Here is a 20,680-nt window from a genome sequence, read left to right as displayed (position 1 = left end):
AAAGTTCTGAAGGGATAATTTGCTGTAAGGACAAAATTTGATCCAGATAGTTTTCCTGAAAGTTTTGCATATAATGGATTACTTAAATTTGTATACTCAGCAATTTCCTTTTTCTTTCTTTAGTTAAAATTTTAAATATTTCAATTCTGTTAAGGATGTCACCTGTCAAATACTGTGATTGACACCTGGAAGTACTGTAAGTTTTATAAAAAGATATTTTTCCTCCAGTTATGGGAGAGTTAATACCACTTACTTCTGTTCTCACCTCAAGAACAACTTTTATAGCCTTTAAAACCTATAGTCAGTTGTCAAACTTAAAAAAAAAAACCTCTCAGGACTTCAGGAATATTTGAGACCAATTAACAAATACTTGACTATTTTATTTATATTGCAGTTTTAATCTCTGGTTATAAATTGATTTAACATAGCATCATAACTTTTCAGTTCAGTTATTTACAACATGAAAATCTTAAAAATGGTTATTTGTCTCCTATGTATTTATGCAAAATGTAACTGAAAAGGAAAGCATAAAATGTAAATAAAACATGTATTACCTTGAAATAATGAAAACTACATTTCTAGTATTAGCCAGTGAAAATGATTATATTGTCAGATGTGAAACTAAAATTTCAAAACCTAATTTCTAAATCATAACTTCATCTCCAAAGAAAAAAAGTAACCTAGAATATACACTTATTAATATGTACAAAGTACATTGTTCCAAACCTGTGAATTGATCGGGCTCATATTTTTGACTATTTGGTCTCCAGTTAGGGCTTTTTATAGAGAGTTATGAGGTGTGATCTTGCTTGAGGAAGTATGCCATTGGGGGCAGATTTTAAGGTTTCTAAAGTCTACCATCATTTTAAATTTGACCTCTGAATCATATTGGTCAATCAAAATATGAAATCTCAGCTTATCCTGCAGCACTCAGGGATTTTAATTCTCTGAAAATAGAAGCCTAGTTAAACTCTGTCTTTTATTAGTTGCTTTGGTATTTGATAACAGTGATTTTTTTTTTCTATAAGGTGTCAGTTGACATAAAGTGTCCCAAATTACAAGCTTTATAGCATTGTCTACAATTCCATTTGAGCCATGATATGTTTATACAAAACAGAGGTACAATATATATGTGTGTGTGTGTGTGTGTGTGTGTATCACATATACAGATGTTGATACAAACTCAGTATTCTTAGTTTCAATCTGACTTGGCATGTTCAAAACATTTTTAGAGGGCCAGTGATATAGTCCAGTAGGTAAAAGTACTTGGTGTACAAACCTCATGTTCAACCCTTGGAGAAAAAATAATAGAGGAAAAATGAGTAACAACTCTATAATTGCTCTCCTACCTCTACATGGTATCTTGGTATGCACACAATGTTATATGAACATAACCATACTCAAATACATATATACACATATGTCAAATACTACTTACTAAATTTTAAACATTCAGTGAGAAACTTAACTCCGGTAGTCAAAGAGCTCAGTGGTCAAAGTGGTGGCTGAGCAATAGAAAGCCAGAAGTCGAATGCACAGCACATATATTAAAGGCATGATGGTGCAAATTTATAACTCAGTGCTTAGAAGGCAAGTTAAATGGTTCCTGTAGGACAGTTGATCAATCTAGTTGAAATAGTGATGCTGTCTCAAGAGAAAAAGGTAGAGAGGAATAAATGCAAAAAACATTGTTTACTTCTGACCTGTACACATAAAGTCACAGGTACAATCACACACACACACACACACACACACACACACACACACACACACACACACACACATACACCTCCCAAAGTCACTAATGAACTGAATTTATATCCATTCAACAATGAAGGAGATTTCAAGCAAGTAGTATAATTGACCTTAGAAATGAGTGTCCCATGATAATAGTCACTAATAACATATAAACAAACACCTTTCTACACCTTTGTTTTTAAGAGGCAAAAGCACTTCTAATCTTGTTCAGAATGAAGTATATAGAAACAAAGGATTCTGTTTTTTATTTGTTGCAAATAAGAAATATATGTCATCAGATTTTATTCAGTAGATTTAATAAGTTCCAAAGAGACTTTGAATGCAAGAATCTTACACAGCCATGGTCTTAGAAAGAAATTGGTCCTTATAGGGAGTGGCACTATTAGAAGGTGTGGCTTTGTAGGAGTATGTGTGGCCTTATCTGAAGAAGAGTGTCACTGTAGATGTGGGCTTTGAGGTCTCCCATGCTCAATCTATACCCAATAAAACACACAGTTTGCTTCTTGTTCACGTGTCACTTCACAGCAATAGAAACCCTAACTAAGACAGTTGCCTAAGAAGCAGAAATGAAAAACTTTCACAGTGGTGTGGAAAATGCTTTAACTGATTGTTTCTGGATATATTGACCACATTGGTCTCATTTCCTTATAACTGTGACAGAATGTCATTGGAAACTAGATTTTAGTCCATCACATGCCTCATGAAATACTGTTTTAGAAGACTTGCAACTTTTGTTAAATTCTAATTCTTAGAAGTCAGTAACATTTACCTGAAATACCATAAATCAATGAGATTTATTTAGGTAGAGTTCTTGCAATAATTTAGGTAATTAAGATAGTGTGTTAATATTGTCTTACTGAATTGTTATTTTCTCCTGTAATTTGCATTCTCTCTTTCATAATACACTGATCTGCAGAAATCTGTAGAAACAACACAGAAGTGTGTGTTGTCTTCTGTTGAGAAAGATTACAGGGGTGTTTGAGCAAAGTTATGCTTCTTGTCAAACTGGTCAGTGAGAATCATTGAAGTGATCAGAATTAATCTACAGGCACAGATTACGAAAGTGCTAATGATTGCAGGAAATGTGCTCATGATTTGATTTAAAACACCCATGGAGGAGTAAATACACAAATGCTAATGAAGTCTTTAATACAGTTATAGGATTACTGCTGATTTTGTTATTTATCTTCATGATATTTACTTATAGATTTTCCTGTTGAGCAAGTAGTTCAGTTCTGGCATGGAATTAGAATAGCCTTCGGGTACTTTCTGTCTTCTTGCCAGGCTGGTCAATTCTTGGCAGAATCAAGCTGAGGCTCCTAGCTTTATAAGCACTCTAGGAATCTTCTAGTTGTTCTCATGAATTCACTGCTTAGCTGATCATCTCCTGTTTCCTGTGACCTCAGCCCCTACCACTCGAAATTACTTCAGTTACCATCCCTTCTCATTCTTCAAGTAGTTTCAGACACTAGGCATGTATATCTGAGGTGAATTTGTGAAATCGGGAATATTTTCCTCTTTTGAATTTTGTTTCCCTGATACTATTATTTCTAGAAAAGAAAATTGAAAACTTACTATATGCTTCATGTAACTGGAAATGATGGTACTATTTAAAACTATACATAATCATTTAAAATTTCAAAAGAGAGAATATTATGCACCTTGTCCACATAAGTGCCAGCAACATTTTCTTTTGATTTGTTTTTAGACAGGGTCTCATTCCGTAGCTCAAGCCAGCCTTCAACTCCCAACTATCCACCTGGCCTTACTTCCTGGGTACTAAGATTGCATGAATTACTGCCATCCTAAACTTCAGGTTTACTTTTTGCAAAAACTTACTGGCATCTTTCAAGCAACAATTTTGTTTAATACGAAATGTCCATGTGTTATGAAAAAATCTTTTTGTGCAGTGTGAAGAATTCTCTTTGCTAACATGCCTTCTTACTGGTTTAATAAAGAGTTGAATGGTCAATGGCTAGTAAGGAATAGGTTAGGCAGGAATTACAGAAAAAGTAAGCAAATTAGAGGAAATGAATCTAGGCTCAAGAGAAATGCTAGAGAATAAGAAGTAGAAACGTTGTGAAAGATGGAAGAGAAGTAAAAAGGCCACAAGGCAAAATGTTAATTAGTATACAAGAGTTAATTCATGTTACAAGAGTTAGTGGGATAAGACTAAGCTATAGACAAAGCTTTCATAATTAATGATAAGTCTCTGTTGATTTTTGTAAGCTGGCTGCCCAGAGAAAAATCTGTCTACATCCAAGGTACTTTATGATGTTATAGCTGGAGACTAATAGGCTAGAGTTGTAAACCTGATCAGGGGTAGAACTTTAAAGCCAGTGTTACTTAAAACAATACCAACATTTTAGCTATTCTAACTGCAGTTGGGCTATAATACTAATTTAGATAACAGAAATCATGCAAGTTCTTTTATTCTTATGCATGTTTTCTAGTAAAAAATAAAGCACATTTTATTACTGATTGCATGAAAATATGGATAAATGAATAAAGAGATGTTCTCAAACATGTATAATTTATCCTTATATATTTAAAATTGAAACAGCTCAAGAACATAGTAGTTAAGCATAGACATGTTTTATTATGTCTCTGCTCAATGTTCTTTGCTAATGGCCTTGAAAGTTGAACTGTATTTTAAATTAACACTGTGTTGGTTATATTTACCATATCTGATTATGCCATGATTAAATAATTAATTAATTTTAGTTATACTAGTCATATTTTTATTGCAGTTGCATGAAAGTCAATTCCAAAAAGCAGTTCAACAAGGAAATAAGAAAATCTACCATATTCATATGGGATAAAATTAAAAATAATCAGCAGTTAAAATTGCATATGCAATGTATTCAGAATTATCTTAGTTTCTTTACTTTGAAGACCACTTTTTTGTTTTGTGTTTTGCTTTAGAAAATTCAGCTTATGAAGCAACTGATGAAAACTGACAGCTACACAAAAAAACATTAACTGTGCAATACTTTACTGCCAAAACAATTAGAATATTAACATTCTTCTGAACTCAGAAAAGCTTACACATACATTTTAGAAAAAAAAAAAGAATCCTAAACTGAAAGAATATTCTTAAGAAAACAATTCAATCAGTATCTTGTAAAGCATTTTAAAATGTTTCTTTTATATTTTAATATGTACAATAATGATAGAACTTCTATCTAGGGAACATTAACATTGCAAATAACCTACATATAGACTAGTGTCATTTGTATAGTGAAAATCAGGAAGTATCCATTGAGTAAATGACAAAATAAAATTCTACATAATGTTTTACTATTTTCTATTGATTGTTATATATGTATATATAATGTGTGTATGTATATATGTGTATATATATGATTAAAATATATATTTATAAGTGTATATATATGCATATATATTTTTGAGAAGCATTTTTGAAAATTGTATAAAGAAAATTAGTATTTCCAAAGTGGTTGAACAAGTTTACATTCCCACCAGCAATGGATGAGTGTTCCCCTTATTCCACATCCTCTCCAGCAAAAGCTATCATTGGTGTTTTTGATTTTAGCCATTCTGACAGGTGTAAGATGGTATCTCAAAGTTGTTTTGATTTGCATTTCCCTGATTGCTAAGGAGGTTGAACATGATCTTAAGTGTCTTTTGGCCATTTGAACTTCAATTGAGAATTCTCCGTTCAGTTCAAAGCCCCATTTTTTTTGATGGGGTTAATTAGAGTTTTAATTTCTAGTTTCTCGAGTTCTTTATATATTTTGGAGATCAGACCTTTGTCTGTTGCAGGGTTGGTAAAGATCTTTTCCAAATCAGTAGGTTGCCTTTTTGTCTTAATGACAGTGTCCTTTGCTTTACATATGCTTCCCAGTTTTAGGAGGTCCCATTTACTCAATGTTGCCCTTATGTTTTTCAAAAGTTGTATTTTTCATTATGTTTTTGTGTGGGCTACTTCTCCCATTGTTTAGGAAGATTTGTGCATAAATACCAAGACTTTATATCTTCTATAGTATACTATGTGAATTTATATTTCAAACTCTGTTTTTCATTGGAAGAGATATTTTAAATACATACAAAAGAATATTTCCATTACTATTGAAATGCAAGAACTTCCAAGGCAAAACACAGCATGGCACCCCTGAGAAATGCATGAAATTGAAGTGGTAAGGATGAGAAACTCTACAGACTGTTAGTCTGTCATTCAATCTTACTCTCACATTTAACAAGTGGCTCTGCAGAAAAAACAGATAAACTAAGAATGAATAAGTACTCATGCTCATTCTGCTTTCAAGTCAACATTTAAAGATTTATGAGGCAAAATCGGATTTTGTAAGAAACTTAGAGCAGACAATAACTTAATCAAAACTGAAATAACTCTTCAAAATTAGATTTATAGGTCTCAATTTCTACCTTGGTACAATTTAAAACTAAAAGTAATGTATTAGTAATAGTATTTATTTCCCCGGGATTGTTTTTTACATTTCATCTTTTACACGATTCCTTAAAGTGATTCATTATAACATTTTTTTCTTAATTATGATTTTGAATACTGTGAAAAGACATCATGACAATGGCAACTTTTATAAGGAAAACTGTAGTGGTTTGCTTACAGTTTCAGAGGTTCAGTCCATTATCATCATGGCAGAGAGCATGCTGACATGTAGGCAGACATGGTACTGGCTACATTTTGATCAGAATACAACAGGAAATGGACTCTCAAACTGAGCAAAACATCAGCAGAGCAACTTGCCCACACAGTGATACACATTACTTCAGTGAGGCCACACTTGCTAATAGTGCCACTCCTTATGAACTTATGAGGGCCAATTACATTCAGACTACTATATTCTTCTTGTACCATCTTGCTCATTAAGCAAAAGCTTTAATATTGTGCAGTATTAAATCTGACAAGCAAAATTGTAAATGAACTGCAAATGTTGAAGTTTTTGTCTTCAGACCAAAAGGATTAAATGTACTTGATGACACAGAATGTCATGTAAGTAAAACAAAACTTGAAATGGGAATGAACAGTTTTGTTATCATAATCTTAACTCTCTATAGCTTTCTTTTTTACTTTGAGTTCATTAATTATCAGAATCTAGGTGTTCTGAGAAATGAAAAATTAAAATATTGATTTACCTTAGCTATTGGGAGGATGGTTGAGGGTGAGCTAGAGGAGAGACATAGGGAGGAGAGATAGATGGAGAGGAGAACTGTGGATAGAATGTAAAATAAAGTTAAAAAATAAGTTAAAATTTAAAGTGAAAAAATATTGACGTACATAGATTTCAAGGATATAGCACTTTCCAAATGGTAGATTTATAAACATGATTTTTGGGTTATTTCTTCATTTGGTTACTTCATTGTAGTACAGTGTGCTGAACTCATAAGTCTTGATATTGTGGGCAGACTCACACATTTATTTTCTGAGTGACTGCACTGTAAAAATGACAGGCTCCTACAACTTTCATATGATTAACAATTTTCTTAGTTTTTGTAGTTGTTCAAAATTATATGGTTTGTTCTGATTTTGACTGTCTTCTTGCTTTGAGTTATTCTTTCTTTCTTGGATGAAAACTCCATGGAAAACAAGGAAATTTTAGAAGAATTCTAATGATAATTTCATATTCTTGAATGTACAAAGAAATGACAGTAATAAAGGTCAACACTTTCTTATTAGGATGACTATATGGTAATGAGAAAATGATATTTCGTAGTATCAAATCTAATATTTTATAAAGCTGAAGCTTAATTTTCTAAAGAAGCTAAGACTCTTTCCAAAATCTCAAAATATAATGAACACAGTCCAAATATTCAGTGTCATCCATGGTTGTTCATACTTATAATTTCAAAACTGATTCAACAAAGGTAGGAAGAGAAGAGCAAGCTCAAGGGCAGCGCTCATTACTTAGTGGTTAGTCCAGGGTACAGAATGAGAGACTGTCCAATAATACCAAGCAGAACACATTAAGATATGTGTACTATGTTAGAATGTTAATTTCTTTATGAGTTTTTGTATGTATATATATTCTACCGTCGTTTCATATTAATTTTATTCAGACACTTAGCACATGGGATGTGTTAAGATAACACAACTTTTGTAATTTTTAGATTATAAGTTTATTTAGATAAAAAGATAAGGAAATACATCAAATAATAGTATCAAGGAGATTTTGTCTGTCAACTATAATTCTAAATTAGTTCTGTACTGGAGAACAACTCACAACTGAAAATCATAGTACCGAGTTTTGGAAGAGCTACTGAATTTTTCTTATGGTGCTACTTTGTATTTTCAGCCTTGCCATTCTCCTTTCACAGCTTCTTCTTGTTCCTACAACAAAATGATATATTATGGATGCTAATATGCTCTTTGATGTCTAGCTTCTCATTTACTTCACAGAGTAACTTCCAACAAACAGCAGATTAGATATGTTCTTCGCTTTTAGCTGGTGCTCATCAAGCCACCAGCTTCTCTTACATTATCTGCTTGCTTTCTTATAATCATCTATGAAAACTACTGATCATCATTATAAGAACAGATGTATAGAATCATTTAAACATTAACTCATATAATTGATCAATAACAATGATTCTTTTCCTATGTATTTTTATTTGATAGCTCTTTTAGTTACTGTTCCAGTTCTCTGTGATAAGACACTAGGATGAAGGCAACTTATAGAAGAAAGTAGTCATTTGGAACGTAGAGTTTCATATGATAACCCTTGTGACCATCTTGGCTAGGAGCAAGGCATGATTGTTGGAGCAGTAACTGAGAACATACATCTTGATCCACACACAAAAATTAGAGATAATAAATGGAAAATTCTGGAGCTTTTGGAGCCTCAAAGACAGCTCCCAGTGACACACTCCTAAGAGTCAATACCTCCTAAGATTTATCAAGCAGTTCCACTAAATGGGAACAAAAATTCAAATATATAAGCCTATGGTGTCTTTCAAAACACTACAGTAACTCTATGTATTCTGCATAGATCTTAAAATGTACATGTTCACAAAAAGAATCAAGATACAAGATAAAAATACATAATTTTTAAAAAGTAAAATAAAACTTGCTTTTGAAAGATGTATACCTATATATACCCAATCATATTCAACAGAATGGTAAAATGCTGATCATTCTTAAGCTATGATTTTAATTTATATGTTTCTGTGTTCCAAAAGTCATCACTGCAGTGACCAGCCACTGTGATGGAATCTGCTAATATGCTTGTGCTTCAATGTAATATATTTTATTTCACATTAAAATGTACATTTGTATGAGTAACTGAAAATGTACCCAATCATTCACTGTCAAGATTAAAATGCATTCATAATAATTTTTATTAAATAAATATTGTTTTTCTTATTCATCTTCATATGCTACAATATTACTTCCTACAGGTCTGTGAACAGGTTTTGAAGCAGGATTAATCAACACAATTTCAAAATTGATAAGACTCAGTATCGATATTGATCTATCATTTCAAGAACATTGCCTAATTACAAAGTAAAGTAGAATTAATGACACAAAGTTATAATGTTTCTGAATATTGCTTTGTAAATGGCTTGAAAGCTTGACCATTCTTATTTTTTCCTTTATTTCCTAAAGAATGAACACATGTAGACAGGGAACTCACTTTTGACATGAATAATTTTTCTCATAATACTTTAATTACTAAATTAAATACATCGACAATAAACAGTTTATATGTAATATAATCTTTTATTTTTATTTAAAATAATTGGTGGTACAATTATTTAATTAAGCACTGTATTTGCTACTTTTCACAATGTATCTGTTTTTTTTTGTGAGGGATACCTTTTCTCTGTGTAGCTTTCATTGTCATGAAAGGTGTTCCATAGACCATGCTGATCTTAAAGTAATAAAAATCTACCTCTGTCTCCTTCCCAAGTACTGGGATTAAAACTGTACATCATCATCACTGACTAATCTTATGTTAATGCACCAGTTGTACACATGAACTTATTAAATACATCACTACTATTGAACATAATATGAAAGTTACTTATGCCACATATATTTAATGTGAGTGTATGTATGTGTGAGTGTGTGTGTACTTGTTATTTTTTCCACTAAGGCTTTTTTTTTAAATATTTAATTATTATGTATACAATATTCTGTCTGCATGTATGCCTGCAGACCAGAAGAGGGCACCAGACCTCTTTACAAATGGTTGTGAGCCACCATGATGTTGTTGGGAATTGAACTCAGGACCTTTGGAAGAGCAGGCCATGCTCTTAACCTCTGAGCCATCTCTCCAGCCCTCACTAAGGCTTTTTTTTCATGATAAATTTAAGAAAGGTTACTAATATTTGAAATTTGAATTACTATTGTTTATTATATTTTTATTAATTCTTTGAGAATTTAATATACTGTCTTTTACACATTTAATTTTCACATTTTCACACTTCATATTCCCCTATTCCTTCACTTCCCTCCAATCTATTCTTATTAAATTTTGTGATATTTTTCTTCAGCCTCATAAAGTCTGTTGTTAGTTGTGGGAAAGGGGTCTTCCCTGTAATCTGGTTTACTTGCCTGGTGCTCCTTCACTAAAAATCTTCTCCCTTTCTCACAACAGATTTGAAATGTGAATACCTTCTCAACTAGTTTGATGTGGTATTCTCTTCTTTATGCTGTGAATACCATTAGTTAATAAAGAAACTGCTTTGAGCCTATAGCAGAGCAGGGCAGAACAGAGCTAGGTAGGGAAAACAAAACTGAATGCTTGGATAAAGAAGGCAAAGTCACAGAGAAGCTATGGAGCCACTGCAGGAGACAGTCATTTTAATTTCATATTCATTTAGCAGAATAATAGTGTTGGATTTCACCTAGGACTTAATTTTCTTGTTCTGTTTACATTAACCACATGTTCTGTGAAATTTGTCTAACATATTTTGGTCTATTAATTTCTAATAATATAAGTAAATATAGATGCCTTCTGAAAGTCCAAATGAGCTGCAGGTCATGGTAAATAGAGCAGTGGAAGTAAGTGGAAACTTCGTATGAAAGTAAACATTGAAGAAGACTGAAATACAACACATGGGATGAGTGAATATGGATTTTAGAATTGTAATGGAGAATTAGAACCTCAAGCAAATATTCAACTTTATCTTGGGGTAAACATTAGTTCAATGAAGGGCACTATTTCAGATGTCAAGATGTAGATAGGAATAGCTATGGCTGCATTCCAGACACTGGGAAAGGTTAGGTTATAAAGAGACATAATGACAACAACAAAATTACAAGTATATAAGACACTTGTCTTGCACTGCCTAATTTAAAACTCCAAAATCTGGACAATGAAACATTCCTCAGAACAGTGGTTGAATGTGTTTGAGACGGAATGTCTCAGGGGGATTCTAGGCATCACATGAAGAGATAGGCTTTGCAAGGATGATATTTTTTTTTAAAAAAAAATCCCTATCTATAGAGGAAAATAAACTACAGAATACAGAAACAGCGCTTGAGCTATGTTACAAGAATGAATGATAGCAGATACCCGAAGATAGCACTGCTTGGAAAAGTGCATGTGGTACGGCAAAGAAGAAGGCCCCCAAAATACTAGATAGACAGCATGAAGGATGGCTGTGGAACCTTGAGTGATGATATCACAAACATCTAAGCCATCTAAAACCATGCATGTTTAAGCACTGTGTTGTTTTTTACATTTCATCTTTTACATGATTCCTTAAAGTGATTCATTGTAACATTTTTTTCTTAATTATGATTTTGAATACTGTAAAAAGACATCATGACAATGGCAACTTTTATAAGGAAAATATTTCTTAGTAGTGGTTTGCTTACAGTGTTAGAGGTTCAGTCCATTATCATCATGGCAGAGAGCATGCTGACATGTAGGAAGACATGGTACTGGCTACATTTTGATCAGAATACAACAAGAAATGGACTCTCACACTGAGCAAAACATCATCAAAGCAAACTGCCCCCACAGTGACACACATCCTTCAATAAGACCACACTTACTTCAATGAGGCCACACTTGCTAATAGTGCCACTCCTTATGAGCTTATGAGGGCCAATTACATTCAAAAGAGTCAAAAAAATCAAAGAAAACACAATAATATACACAATCCAGACTCTCTGTGTATTTTCTATTTTATGTGGCTTGTTATATTTTTACTCCTATAATCAATGACTATCATTACTGTCTCTTACCTTTTTAATAGCATTTAGTTCTTTTTGTAATTGTTTATATGCTTTTCCCTCTCTCTCCCAAGCCTATGTACATTTATCCAACACTATGACCCATTTAGAGGTCTTTTCGTCTGAATCTGTCCTAGAGTATATTTGTAAGTCTTTGCTGTTTAGGAACACTTCTTAAAATGCTAAGAGTTTCTTAAAAATTTAAGCTGCAACATTGCTAGGGGAAAAACGACACTGCCTTCTTGCCATGCCCAGCCCAGCATGGCGGAGCTGCTCACCACCTCGGAGAGCCATGCACAATGCCACATCTCTAGGCACACAGCAGATCCATGTTACCACCAAGCAATAGATAGCACTTTATTCACAAACTCCTGAAAGAACTAGAGGTCATGTTGGCAGCACAGCAGAGAAAGCTGACATTTCAAAACAGCACAGCTTTTTTCCTGCTACTGGTGAATCAGGAAAACCTCTCTTAAAAGGAGCCAAAGCATGCCTCCAGTGAGCAAAGCCCATTCAGAAAATGAAAACTGCAGCCAAACTTTGTCTTTTAGTGTCTAGAATTCCCTTGCAAGCCCTCTCAGGTTTAACAAGAATTTAGTTGTGTTGGAGGAGGCTGCTTGTATGTTCCCAGGTGCTCAGACCTGAAATAATCACACAGAAATTGTATTGATTAAATTACTGCTTTACCCATTAGCTCTAGCTTCTCCTTGGCTAACTCGTACATTTTAATTTAACACATTTCTATTAATCTGTGTATTGCCAAATGGTTATGACTTACTCACTAACGTTCCAGTGTCTATCTCCAGTGGGGTTACACGGAATATCTCTGACTCTGCCTTCTCTCTCACCTAGCTCTGTTCCCCTATAGCGTTGCTATGTGGTCAAAAAATTACTTTATTCATCATAGCATGCAGAAGAAAATCCCACATCACTTTCTACAACAATGGAGTTTCTTGACTTCAGACATCCTTGTGAAATATTATTTGTTAAACTTCTGTGTCATTTAATCATACATGTAACTGAGTTTAGAGTCTATGGTTTATGGTTAAGTTTAGGAGTTGGTCAGGAAATTTGATGTGCTGTTCTAATTTATGATTGGATTGAAAGCCAAAGTACTGTCTCTCTTCAATTGCTACCATTGTTTATACTCCCCAGAACCTGGCTATTTAGAACATGTACTTGCCAGAGATAGATTCTCTAATTTAGTTGTATTGACAGGATAAACTTTCTAAGAACGATGGTATATATTCTAACTAATTATTTAGTCTGACTATAGATATGTTTACTAGGAAAAACCAATATGGATACAATGAATCTTGAGGCAATAATTGAAATATCCAGGAGTAATAGAATAGAATAAAATGCAGAGTGATTAGCACTAGTGATGGGCTCTTCACAGAGTTTATTGTCATTTTGATACTATTTGTATATTTGAGTACAGCTATAATTTCCTCTCAACTCATCCAAGATAGAATTTAAATTTTTGACTATTTAATATCCTCACAAACACATTCACTTCCTTTATATTACTGGTATTTTAATTATTGCAATTTGTACATATTATAAAATAATATATTTAATTTGTGTAGTATGTGATGGTCAAATTTTATATTTAAATATTTCCATCTAACCTAAATCATCATATTTTTAATCAAAGGAGAGATAGTTTCTCTTAAATGGCAACATAAAATTTGACATATATAGATATCTACATTGAAAATGTTAGTGTTGACTTATAAAAATTTAAAAATATAAAAAAATTAAAAATCTATTATAAGCATATATCTTCACTATCATTATTTATTTTTTAACTTTACACTTCTAGAATAGGAATAAAAAATTACTGAAAACTAATATTTATTGAATACTTTAAAAGGTACTAATATCTAATGGAAACTAATTTATAACTTGGGGAGTTCATTATTCAGTCTGTCCCTAATGAGTATTTTAATGCAGAAATAAGTATTATACTGTCAGTTATTAACATGCGCTACTAAAATATTCACTGACAGAATAGCTCTGTCAGTGAAATATGAATTTCTAAAATAGAGTAAATTGGTAGTCAAGCTAAACTCTTTCTTCTGAGATTGATTTCATATACCATATAGACCAAAAATTGGCTTTTATAGATACATGATATCAATAAAATTTCTATTTGCCAGCTAGACTTTTAGAACTTGGATATTGAAGCAGTAGTATGTAATAAAATTAAGGAAGAAAAACACATCTCTAATAAAAGAACATATAATCCAGCTAAGGTACAATTATTTTACTAAATCAATTCAATAGTCTTTCTTGGATTTTACTTTGAATGAGTATCAGTGTGCATAGTTACTTAGCCATACTTACATGAAATAAATACATGACCCTCATGAAATTATATGGAAGGGAGATTTTTAGGGAAAAAATGGATCCCTGAACACTATTTTATGAATCTCAAATTGTTAGTTTTGATATTTTACATTATACTGAGCTTAAAATTGTGTCAAAACTGAATTAGATCATGGGACATTTTTTTTAACTAAATGTTTCAGAAGACAACAAGAAAGTAAGCAGACTTAGAATAGAAAAAAAAACGTTAAAGATGTTTTATGTAACTGAAGCATTGAAAAGTTGAGAGTTGAGCTGGAGAAGCTTCATTGTATAGTATTCAATGCTTGTTGGAAAGACTCACCTCATCAACATGCTGGAGAGAATAAGTGACTGCAAGTGCTCAGCCAGAGATGGGAGAGCTACACCGTGACCTTTGTCCTTTCCAAGGTTGAGTGACCATCACAAGAGAGCAAGCAGGCAGAGTGTAAAGTGTCAGGAAACTGGAAGGAGTCCTGTGAAAAGTTGTCTTTTCTGCCCAATATGATGGCAAGTATTATCTCACAGATGCTTTAGATTACTTCACAAAACCTATATGAGGTCAACCCAGTTATAGTTCTGGCATGGATGGAGAGAGTTTTGGAGAGCTAATTCTAACTGAGGAGGTATGCTGTTGATGACTGTGGGGTAGAGATAATCAGGTTAGCCAGTTTTCTCAGGGAAAAGGCCTCTGGAGGGAGACAAATTCCCTAGCGCTTGAAACACATGTGTATTCAAGCATCACTAATTGCACCCAGTGGATTACAAAACAAGAATAGCAAAAAGGCAGTCAAATATATATGAAGAATTATTTTTTCCTGCCATTAGGCATTGTTATTATGTGTTTTCACACTTTCTCCTTAACTGCATATCATACATACACATGGTCCAATAATATCCAATAATATATCTAAATCTGTAAGAGTTACAACTGGAGATCATAAATTTATTTTAAGATATGATTCTTATAGTTTAAGCATAAAATGTTATCATATAGTAGTAGTAGAAATAGTGATTAAAAACAGAAACTCAGAAGATAATAAAATATAATGCTAAAATATGCATTTATATATGTAACACAATCATGTTTGTACTAAAATTTCTTGTTCTGAAAAATCAATAGTCATGTGAAAATTAGGATAAAATCATCCAGCATGTAAGAGGACTTGGAATATTTGGAATATTTTATATTAATTAAATTTTGCAAACATGTATGGCATGTATTAAAATAATAGGGTTCCTTCATTGTTAAATTCTTCTTAGAATGTATAAATGTTCATGAAATGTTGAAATCTGCACTTTACAGGTAGGTCTCACATAGTTGCTATACCTATAATGACTCAAATGCTAATAATAAGTATAAAAATTCAACAATGAAAAATAACTGTTTCAGAAAACCTATTCATTGTTTTATATAAAAAAAATCCCCATGACTTATGAAAAGTCATGCATGTCTTGTCTTAAATATCTTTTGTTTTCTTTTTTTTTCCTCTTTCACAACTTTTGTTTAAAACAACTGACTAAAAAAATAATTTCCATTTTAGATTTTTAAATTCAAGCTACTGTTATGCCTCATTTAATTTAGTTTGCATTTTCCAAATCTACCAAAATATGTTTCCAGTTCATTGTCTTTACACATCTCTAATTTCCAATCTGTTTTCTCCAGTCTCATAGTAAACACCTAAAGACTGATTAGGCAAAATCTCAGCACCCACAAAAACCATTAAAATTCTCTAAATTCTGCCCAGAGATCCCCAAAGACATGTCCTGTCTCTGTGTTGTACTTCTTCCACTGTATAGATACTCGACCACAATTACTGTTTTTCTAGCTCTTCTGTCTTTGTCCAAGGGCTGTTCCTGAATTTTTATAATATGTTTTGTTTAGTTCTGGTTTTGTTTTTTTTTTTTCAGTCACCAACCTTTTATTTTTAGTTTACAAAAACAAAACAAACAACTTGAAGCAATTCTTATACTTAAAACTCAATTGTTTTTTGTTTCTTTTTTGTACATTTGCATTACTTTTTCAAATTTATAGTGAGTCACTGACACCTCATATTTTTTCAAAAATTAGGAAAAAAAACTACTGTGAGTGATCTAATGTATGTTTTGTATCTACTTGAGAACATTCTGTATTTGTTTTTCTTGCATCTCTGCATCTCTGACTTCACATCTTCTCTTGACACAGATTTCACCTTTGTGTTTTTGTATCAGAGCTTTATAAAAGTAGTAAAAAAAAGTCTTTTAAATAAGAACTGACAATTGCATTTCATCAGTGAGTGACCAGTAAGAAAAAAAAAATGAAGGGACTTAGAATTGGCACACCAGTAGTAATTAGATTCATAAACGAAGCAGAGCAAATTATGACATGAGTATTGCTTTTCTTTTTTTGTAGGGTATAACACTGCTCTCTTATTTTTTCAAAGAATAATACAGGGCTTCCTGTAAGTGCCAGATTTTCTTTGAACTCTCCAAATGTAAATACAATCATTTTCAATTCTGCCAACACTAAGGCTTTATGTGAAAACAATTGTTAGGGGAAACACACAGCTGCAAACTTTGCTAAAAGCAGGGACTTTGTAAAACTTTTAAACTACAATTCCTTGTTGACCTGATTGTTTAAAACCCAACAGATTCCATTTTCTAGGACTTAGCTCTCCCATTATCGTTTGATGTTCCTGCAGCAGAGGTGATGTCTTCCAGCACCAGCAGCCTAATTAGGCTCAATACTGTCCCTGGGGATATCTCCAGCTATCTTTATGCTTCATCATCATGTCCTGAAATTTACAGGGTGGGGTAATGAATCTTATAAATGCCAATTTATTTAAGTTCTAATCACAGATACTTCATCAACTGACAAAAGAAAAACCTCCGTAGGTACACCACTTGAAAATCTGGGACAACTTACATGTAATTTCAGGAATCAGCAGGGAAACACAGCTGGAGAAAAATAAAAAAGCTTGCTGTAATTGAAAATTGCCTTGCAGCTTGTTTGTGATTAAAATGAAGTTCAGTTCCTTGAAATCTTGTTTAGCAATTAAATCTGTTTTACTTAAGCCTTGAAATATTGTCTATTGTCTGGGAATGATCAAACTGGTACAGGCATGTCTTTGCATTGGATGCCACATGGAAATGTGAATCTGAAAGGCATGTATTCATATTGATCACCAGATGTAGAAGGGAAGGTCGTCCTTTAGAGTAATGAGAGGAAAAACCAGCTCTGGCAAATGATTCATCTAACTTGGAAATGCAGAATTAAATTGATTCTTTCTATTAGCAATGTGTTAGTAATGATGGAGCAGAGTGTCACACACAGAACGGAGCATCCTTGAAGCTGTCCAGTCTACACACATAGTTCTTTCATTCATTCTTTTTCTAGTTCACCATTTTCCCCTGTGTGTCTGCTCTTCCGGTGTATGCAAATAAATTTGTGGTCGATAAAAATTTGTTATCTTCAACTCAACACACAATTTCATTGTTTCCTAGCAGCTGCTTGAAATAAATAAGATGAAGGTAGCATTTACAGATGCAGACAACTTCCTGCTCTTCTAGGAAGACTGTGTGCATAACAACTTAATAACCAAAGAAAATTTATTTGGTTCACTTTGCAGTGCTAGGAACTTGTAATCACCATCCACCTTCTTGGGGATATGGTTTTTGACATCTTTGTTTTTTATTTAGTTTAACATTTCACTGTTGAAAGGTTTATGCACATTTTGTCCCACTTTAATCTGTTATACCACAGAGAATGTCATAAATTCCCATGCAAATATTTGCATGTCTGTTTCTCAGTTGGTAGAATGTTTCCATTAAATCTGTGTACACGTTAAATGAGTTCACCTCACCATTAGCACAGCCTATGCCTCATAGTTCAAACACTTGGCATGAATTCTACATAATGACTGTTACTCTAAGTCTTCATTGCTGAATGAGAATTGGCAAGGTACTTCAGAAATTAATAAAAGTGTTCACATAGAATGGCTATCTTAATAGTTACACTGATTCAGGCTTCTTTCACAGAAACTTTTTAATCATTCACTTTTACCCTCAGGAAGAATTTCATCGGATGCTTGATTATTCTTTTTGATATGCTTGATTATAAATCACAAGTGGCTAATCCTCTCTCTGAGCCAGGCTGCTCTTCCTCTGTCCTCTAAATGCTCACCCTCAAACCTTGTCTTAATCTTTCAGTAAAGAAAAAACGATAAAGTAAAATAGAGACCCTAAGTAATTAGAATGAAAAGATGCCTGGAAGATTAACAATCAATGGGGCTCCTAAACATGAGAAGATTCTCATACAGGGAGAAATTGTGGCGTAACATAAATTCCTCCTTCCTGTTTTCATAGTAACAAAATGGCAGGCTTGTTTTATGTAAACTTTCTCTGCTTAAGAAAATAATATCTCAATATTAAACAAAAATAGAAACTTTGGCTTTTAAATGCTTTTGTTCTTATAAGCTTTGAAATAATTATTTGGAAAACATATATCTATAGCATATTCTAAATGAAAAAAAAATTGCCATGAGGTAAAATACTCTCCAGAAACCCAGTGTGTAGTTTTGCTTAAGCTGTGGAGTACTATGATTATTTAGAATTGCAAACTTCTAACATCTTATTCAGGAATTCATCTTAGTTTCTAATTGAAATTATCCTGCTTCCTTTTTCGTATCCAAAGAACATGTTACTGTATGCTACCATTATGATAACATCATTACTATATTTTCTCCCATAATTAAGTACTTCATAGATAATTCCTGTATTTTACTGGGTGTATATTTGAGCTAAAAATGACAGTTAACCTTATAATGTAGCTCCACTGGTTCTGATGGGATCACCATTGTGTGTTCACCCATCGATATTTTTCAGGACAATTTATCATCATCAGAGATTGAAAAACACACTTTGGTTTATTCTGGCTTTCCTTGTTCTTCTGTTGTAATTATGCATGATTATAATTTTGATTTTGATTGATTCATATTCTAATTTCTCATTTCCCAAATTAATGCATCTGAGGCCTCAGCCAGTTTAGTTCAATATTTTATTTTCTTTTTTTTGTTGCTTTTCTTTGTATTTTATATACATACATTTGTATTGTAATTAAAATAATCATTGGAGTTAGAGTGCATCCCTCCAGAAAAATATACTAAAATCCTAACTCCAAGCATGGGAGAATATGTTCTAATGTAAAAACATTATTATGGAGTTAATGAAACTAAAATATGGACTACACTATAATATTACAGAGAAAAAGGAGAATTAGAAGGGGATTAAAGGAGATGGAGGAGAGAAAGGCAGTTTAAAAGAAGGGCTATGGGACTAGATATCTAAAACTAAAGATCATTTGAAATGCCATATTAAGACCTGCTTCTTTAGCCATTTTCTAAAGCACATAGATACACAAAGGGAATTTAAGTGGAGTCACCATATAATGATGGAGACAGCACCTCATTGGGACATAATATTCTACCAAATAAACAGCAATATCACAAGTAAATTACATCCTTTTATTTTTAAATTGTTGGCCAATGGGTCCTAGAGACTATTGCCAATGATATTGTTTACTCTCTACAGCTAGAGAGTAAGATGATAAACTTAATAACAGTGCATATAAATAGCCCGGAATATAAAAAAATATAGTTGCTATTCAATTTAAAGCTTAGCTCTTAATGACTAGCACTCATAGATTAAGAAGGTTTTGTACACCTTCTTGTGTACACTAGAATCACTAATCTTAACCATCTACAAACCTTGTGAGCTATAATAATGACCTGCCTACAAGAAACGCCTACTTATACAATTATAGCATGAATATTATAAAAGTAACTAACCACTTTTGTTTTTATTTAATGTCTGCTCTAATAGTTGAAATCCATACTTTCTATTATTTATGAGGCCAATAACTTGAAAGAGGTTATCATGGCCCCTTGGAAAACTCTTACTAGTATTCTGCTAAATGAGAATGGCAACAGCCTGACTCCTATGAACATATTGCCATACCCATATATCAGAGACACGGTCAACCTTCAGCCTTCAACTTTACTCTTGCAGTGGATGGTAATAAACACTGAAGCACAAAAATAGACAGTATACAGAGAAAGAGAATCTTTAAATGCTTATCCCTGACTTACATATGTATTTGACATACCCTTCTTCTTCTTTTTTTTTTAGAGGTAACTTTTTTTTATTGAGAAAAGGAAAAAAAAAAGAATCCGCCTCCTCCCAGCCTCCCATTTCCCTCCCCCTCCTCCCATCCTTCTCCCCCTCCCTCTCCAGTCCAAAGAGCAGTCAGGGTTCCTTGACCTGTGTTAAGTCCTAGGTCCTCCCCCCTCCGTCCATATCTAGGAAAGTGAACATCCAAACTGGCTAGGCTCCCACAAAGCCAGCACATTACGT

Source organism: Microtus ochrogaster, linkage group LG1, assembly GCF_000317375.1.
Source record: "Microtus ochrogaster isolate Prairie Vole_2 linkage group LG1, MicOch1.0, whole genome shotgun sequence".
Classification (NCBI taxonomy): domain Eukaryota; kingdom Metazoa; phylum Chordata; class Mammalia; order Rodentia; family Cricetidae; genus Microtus; species Microtus ochrogaster.
The sequence above is the reverse complement of the archived record's forward strand: the minus strand, read 5'-3'. Positions refer to the sequence as shown.